We start from the raw sequence: 7,366 nt of genomic DNA on the forward strand, positions 1-7,366 counted from the left end.
TGCACAGCAGAAAATCAGCTCTCAGTGTTGGTTTCAGTGGCTTTTACTGCCGGTGAATTTGCCTTGCCGAGTGTTGTTTGGTCCTGACATGCTGACATCAGGTGGCCTGAGAGGTGTTGCAATCGTTTGGGAGCGAGGAGTTTCCACTCCGCTGATCTGTTTGGGATCCGTCTCGAGGAAAACACAGGAAGCAAAGCAGGGCGTGACATTCGCCTGCAGCTTCTCCCTGCTTTATGTCCCCACTACTTTGTTGCCTTTGTGGCTGTTTATGCTGCTGGAGTTTAGCTGATATTGCCATCTGCTGACGAAAATGTAGGTTGGGCTTGGTTTCGTGTTTTCATGGGCTAATTTATGTTGGCAGGGACCTCTGGAGGGCCATGCAGTTCGGCTTTTTGCTGAGAGCTGAATCCATTTAGGTCAGGTTGCTCAGGGAATTGTCCGGTTGTATTTTGAATAGCTTCAGAGACGGAGATGTCACAGCCTTGCTGAGCAAGCTGGTCTACCGCGTGACCACACTGGAGAGCAAAATGTTTTTTCCTATACCCAAAGAGATTTTGCCATTTTCCAGCTTGAGTCTGGTGCCTCTGTGCCTGTCCAAGGAGAGAGTGGCTCCAGCTTCTCTGCAACTTCCCACGAGGTAGTGGTGGAGAGCAGCAGGACATGCCCTGAGCCGGCCTTCTGCTTAAGGCTGAACAAACACAGCACCCCCAGCAGTCGTGCTGGCATTAAACTGGACTTGCCCCTGTATGTCAGCGTCTTGTTTATTCTGGGGAGACCCAGACTGGACCCAGGACTCCGGATGTGGTCCGACAAGTCCCACAGAGGGAGGAATAACCGCAGTGGCTACACCCTTGCTAATACAGCCTAGGAAGTGGTTGGCTTTCTTCTCTGCTGACTCATGTTCGGCGTGCTGTCCAGCCCAGCCACCATATTCTTCTCTGCAAAATTGCTTTCCACCCTGCTGCTGCCCAGCTTGTACTTTTCCACGGGCTTATTCCATCCCAAGTGCGTGACTTGGCATTTGGCAAGCGCTAACCAAAGCTGAAGTACCTAAAGTTAATTAACGTGTCTTAATTTTGTTGTCATAAGTCAAAGTTTTATTCGGCACTATGCAGTATGATCCGAAAAGCAGGGGACCGAGTTGCCACATGTTCTAGAGACTCCACCTAAGCAGAAGTTGCAGTGGGCATAGCTCACATAGCTACAAGTTAGAAAAAATTAAAAAAAAAAAAAAAATTGTTTTGGTGCTGGTGAAAAAGTTGAGAGAGACAGAAGCAATTTTAATGTTGCAAAGCAAACACAAAGGAATCTATTGCAGTGGCAATTTCCACAACAAACTAAGTCCATTACATCACACTTGTCTACCACCTACAGTACAGACGGGGTAATATTTTAATATTTATCTAAATCCCTGGTTGATAGCTGTATTTAGAAGGCTGTCTAAATTCACATTGTTATGCCAGTGCAATGCCTTCACATACCACCAGTTTTTCTACACTCACACGGGTGAAAGTGAGGTGGAATAGACGTGAAGGCTGATTACCAAACACTAATCTGACTAAGCCCATCAGAGTTCTGAAATCCTTCATAATGGCAGATGTGGAAACCTGAACATTTATCTGTTTTTACCTTGCTTCTGTATGCTGCCAGCCAGCGGCCCACGTCTGGGTATTCCTTCAGTCCTATTGCAGCTTTCAGTCTTGGTTGCAGCTCTCTTCCACGTGCAGAGGCTGAGGGTGCAGCTCCCTGGCATTTAGGTGGAGTTGCACGAGTATTAAAAAGTCAATGATAAAGCTGGCATGCTTGACTGTTTCATCTGAAAGTTATCCCTTCCTGTCTGGGCATGGAAAAAGTAGCCCTGAATAATGAACTCAGATCAACGCTGCCAAAATCTCACTGCATTTTCTGTGCTACTAAAGAGACTGTCCCTGCTGCCATCTGCAATTGCTTACAAATGTCTAGCAAGCTGTGTTTTATAAGGCTCACTTTTGAGCCCAAGATTAGGCATAGCTTTTAGGGATTTTCTGCTTGGAAGGAAGGGAATAGTTATTCTGGTTCTTGGTAGTGTGCACAAACCTAATTTTTCCTGCCTGGAAGAAGATGCTAATATTAATTCACGGCGTAGGATGTCATTTGGTGCCCCCATCACACCCAACTGGTCCTTCTGTTGTCCATTAGGATGAAATCAACACTCTCCCTCACTGAATACCCTTTTGGTGTGAAGCTATCTGCCTGGCAGCGAGTGTGAAATAGCTACCTGCTTTGTTCTGTCCTGCTTTGACAGCAAGCCCTGAGCTCTGCTTTCAGAGGTGCTTCCATGGCTTTACCCAGTGCAGCAAAACACGTTGCCGATTCCACTAGAAGCTCACTTGTCTCGTGGTAGTGATCAGGCAGTTTCCAAATTGCAGTCTGCCTGCAGAATTACTTGCACGTACAAATGGAAAAACCACGTGATCGCTTTGCAGCAAAGTCAATTAAAATGTCTGTCGCTGTTTTTTTCTTTTTCTTTTTTTTTTTTCCCCCCTATAATTTATTACAAGCATTTCTTATTTCTATTGCGATAGCACCCCGAGGCCATTGCAGGAAGCGGGAGCTACGTTAAGCAACATGTTTCATAAGCACGGAGGAAGGCAGGGTGTTCTGCGTGGAAATCTTGCCTCCTGTACAAAGACAAGCTGCAGCAGGTGGGTGGGTTTGCAAGTTTCACCCAGTTTGTCACACCTCCACTTTTTCTGTAGAGCCAGTCAAAACCGCTGTAGCATGCCCCATGAATATTTTTTCAGCCAAGCCAGAATAACTCCTGTACTAAACTAAGCTGGTGTTTCCTATTTGGCATTGTAAGCAAATTGTATTGCTTTCGTTTGTCATCCTTCCTCGCTTGTGAAGGCCTGTTTGACTTGTAATAGCCCTGGCCTCAGAGCAGCTATTACTTTGGTCAGATGCTCTTGGCTTCAGACTTTCCACGTGGGATCAAATCATGCTGCGGGGGCTGACAGCAGTCGGCCTGAAGCTGCCAGTAGTGTTAAAAATAGGCGTAGTGTGTCAGGTGATGCTGAATCAAGTCTTTTTATCTTTTCATCTTTGTATCTGCCCTAGTGTATTTGTAGGGCTGTTCTACTGTGTCCTATCCTCACTCTTTAGCATCATGTGTTTCCTGCATTTATCGTTGAAGGTGCCCGAAAAGTGTTCATTTTTACTACACTCTAGGTGGAGTTAATTGTTACCTAGTAGCAAAAGCTCAAGAATTAAATTCAGAAGATGAAAAGCTTGACCCAGTTTTGCCACAGACTTGCTGAATGATGTGGGTGGGTCCCAACCTCTCCTGTACAATTTCCTCCTCTGTAAAGTGGTGCCTATTGTATGGCAACATGGGATCCAAAATACCCCAAAACAGGTTTCAAACAGTGAGCTGCAGGAAGAAAGCACTGTAGAAATACAACTTCTTATTAAAGCAGAGTTTGGAGATATACTGCACTTGTTGCTATCAGCAAATGTGCAGTGTGTACTCATGCCAGATGCTATTCACAAGCACTGACGTACTAAAAAATTCGAAAGTTGACCTCATGTGAAACATTTGCCACGGCAAAAAGTTGTGTCCCTCGCTCTTTCCTGACTTTGCTGTGTTCCCAGCCAGCACATCGCAGATTGCTGCGCTGTTCCCTGCTCCCTGGCAAAGTGCAGCACTATGCAGAGCTCATGCCAGCTCTGGGTGACCTGCCTCGACATTAAAAGCAGGGCATTAAAGCATTAGTCCAGTTAAAATGCCTCGTCAACATAGTGAGAGTGAAATGGTTTATTCACAGGTGGCTTAGGTATGTGCCCAAGGTGTCGTTTTGCCGTGGAGATACAGGGCACAGTTGCTAAGCATATGGTCTTGTTATTGATCTCATGAGAGGCAGCATCTCTTTAAATCACTGAGGAGATAAAGCAAAAAAAAATATTGACTCATATATCTAAGGTCAAAGAGACTATTATGATCACATAATATTACTTGCTGCATGTCATATAATTTCATCCAATAATGTCTAAATCAAATGCAAAGTGCTTCAGATGAAACATCTGTTAGATTGAAAAGTAATTTAAAAACAAAAAAAAAACACTCAAATGATGAAGGAATCATCTCAAGCAATTTGCTTCACTAGATAACTAGCCTCACTGTTGAAAACCCACAGCTCGAATTTGCATTTGCCTAGTTTCAGCCTCTTGACACTGCACTTTGTTTTGCTTTCATGCAAAATCAAGAAGCTCTGCATTACCAAAAATCATCCTTTGTAGTGATTTAGGCCATGAACAAGTCACAACATGCTTCTCTGTACAGATGAAGATTCTTTATTGACTTGTGACTGTAGGAATATTTGACGTCGATTGAAAATGTAGCTCATCACAACAGCAAATTGTAGTAATAAGGCAAAAAGATCGGGATGTCAAACACAAGGTCAAAAATGGAGTTTTCACTGTAGACCCTTTTCCCCTTTTATTACAATTACAATCCTCTGCTTACTCTAATAAGCATATCAGCAGGATGTAGACTTTATTTTTTATTTTTTAAACTGAAGCAGGTCACATCAGCATAAGGGCCAGTTTTACGTTTAGGAATAGTAACTGAACCACCAAGGCATGTTTGACTAACTGAATAAAAGCATAGTCATACTCCTTTGTTCCCTAAATTGCATTTTGGAAATCTTTCCTTCAGATCTGACTTAATGGATATTAATGTCACGGGGAGCCTGCCAGTGAGGTCTGGATCTGAAACAAAACTCATTATGTCATGCTAAATTAAATTTTCCTGTTTTTCAAGCCAGGGCATTGGCTCTGTTTGTTTTGTGAATGCTATCTCATCTGTAAAGGCCTGGAAAACAATGGTCTAATGAATCAAGTGGTATAGAATAAAGTGGTCTTAACAAGAATAGAAAATTAATTCTGGAATTCTGCAAATAGAAAGAATAGGATACAGAAGAAGGCAAATACATATTGAAGGGTACAGAGAGTTAAGATAATCTGAGTAGTAGATTCTTTTTTATTGAAACGATGGTATGGAAAAATGTGTTTCAGCAAAGCAATGTTCCCATTGTAGAATATTAATCTTACACTGAAATACATAAATTTGTATAGGTTTTATGAAATGCATAACAGGGAGGGTCAAAAGAAACCAGAATTCAGGGAAGTATGAACATGACATTTGCAAGGACCTCCTGCAGAGCTACTGTGAGAAGCCACAATTCTGTTTAGTCCTGTATGTGCAGTGCATCACTCCCTCGCTGGAAAAAAGAGCCGTGTGTATGATCTTTGGTTGCATACCTAGCATACGTTAACATTTTGTCACCACTGACTCAAGGAGTGTGGCACAGTGACAAGGGTTCCAAACAAAGGCAATATTTTATGTCTGTTGTGTTTGTATGAAGGGGAGGACAAATGGGCCAGTTTTTGTGCTACCCTATTTTCAGCACAACGATTTTTAAATTTCCAAGACAAGAAGAAACTTGGTTTACTTACAGGTTTCCCAGTAGTTGCTATGATTGGCGGAATAAAATGGAAATTATTCTTCTGATTAGGCTCCGACTTTGAGACAAACAATCGTTGTTAAAGTGCATTAAATGTCACCTGCAGCTGTTTGATCAGGTGCTCTAATCTAGAAGAGCCTCTTGGCTCTTCTAGTTTAAACAAGGGGAGGAGGATCACCAGCGAGACAATTTCGCTGCAAGGCAAGAACGGCATGTGCAAGAAGAGGCATTAGGTCAGGGGTACAACATTGCCTTTTGTGTCATTTCCAAATAATTAAATTATTTGTGAAATAAATGTGAAATAAAGGCATGGTGCTCTATACTTTTCCTCGACTCCTGTGCAGCTTGTTCTTGCACCTCCTTTGTACTCACTTGGAGCTGCTGGGAAGTCACTGGCCCACAGCACCTGCATAAATCCCAGGTGGAGAGAGCAGCAGGCTGGGCCCCTGGATGTTGAAACGAAAACATTTGGGCCTGTTATCCTGTCCCATTTTAGTTCACCCTGTCATCTAGGAAGCAGATTTGGTGTCCCTCAGTTTCCAGTCTAAATTTGCTCTTGCCCATTAACACGAAGAGATGAGCTGTTGCTGCATTTCACTGATGTGTGAATGAAATAATCAATTTCCCTGCCTAATATGTTTTGGAGCTTCCACAGAGCACTCTGAAAGCCTTGCACAAAAGGCACTACAACAAGAGCGACTGTTGGTATCAGTAAATCACTTCAGCCAAGAAGGGAAAGCAGCTTTCCAGTTTAGAACAACAAACAAACCACAGCAGTGTTTACCGAGCACTTTAAAGATAACATTGGCTACATAAATACTAATATTTACTAAGGTTTCTTTGTGGAAAGGTTAATTGCATGGTGAGGAACAGTATTGCAATGTCCAAGCCCATCTACAGGTAGAATAAGCACCTTTTGGTTACTGGGAACTCAAAGCCACAAACAGCCCTCTCCTCAGAGGCTCTGAGACGAAACAAATGCTCCCAACGGGAAGGTCTCCATGCTTAAAATCCCAAGCTGGATGAATAGTGTCTTTGCTGAAGCTAGATTCAACTTCAGCCTGAATGTGGCAGAGAAAGACTTTGCTGCCAGTTCTCCACCACGGGTCCAAGGCCTGCATGTCCTATCACCCAGCATTAATGGGAGCTGCAGGCCTCTCCCTTCAACCCGTGGCAGCTCCACATTTCAAATGTTGTTTATAGGACCTGGTGACTGTATCTACTCCGAAGGAGGTCAGCAGATACCCCGTATGGGATGTGGTGTCCCAGATGTTCCTCACTGGTTGCACTGGAACCTAGGCCATGGTAGCCAGTCATGGAGGAAGGTGGAAACAGGACTTGCAAAGTCCTACTATAAGTGGTGGGGAGCATTTTCCCATGGACAGGCATTGTTCAAGAAGCTCTTTTACTGAGTAGCTGCCCCTTTTGGGGTGAGACTACTCAATAAAAGAAAATATACCTGGCAGAAAGGAGAGACTGCCTACAGATGCTAGACAGCTGCAGGTTGCTCTCCCAGCTTGTTCACTTCAGCCATCACAGGGTTACTGTTGGTTTTCCCTATCCTCTCCCCTACACTCTGACATCAAGAGAAATAGGAGACCCTCATCAACAGTGGATGCTTCCACATTTTAGGAATATCAATCATTACAGCCTGTCTGATAGTATTTATTGCCCACCCAGAATGGCTGGCTACTGAAGTCCTTCCAGTGATTATCCTCCTCCTTTACAACTATGAAAGGGCCTTTTATTTTAATGGTGTGGTTGTTCCCAGCTGTTGATCTGAAGAAACTTTCAGGAGAAAGACCAGTATCATGGCAGGGCTGCCTAAAGTCCTTCTGGCTTTCTCCAAAGCAAAATGTTCATCT

Source organism: Netta rufina, assembly GCF_964035555.1.
Source record: "Netta rufina genome assembly, chromosome: 2".
Classification (NCBI taxonomy): domain Eukaryota; kingdom Metazoa; phylum Chordata; class Aves; order Anseriformes; family Anatidae; genus Netta; species Netta rufina.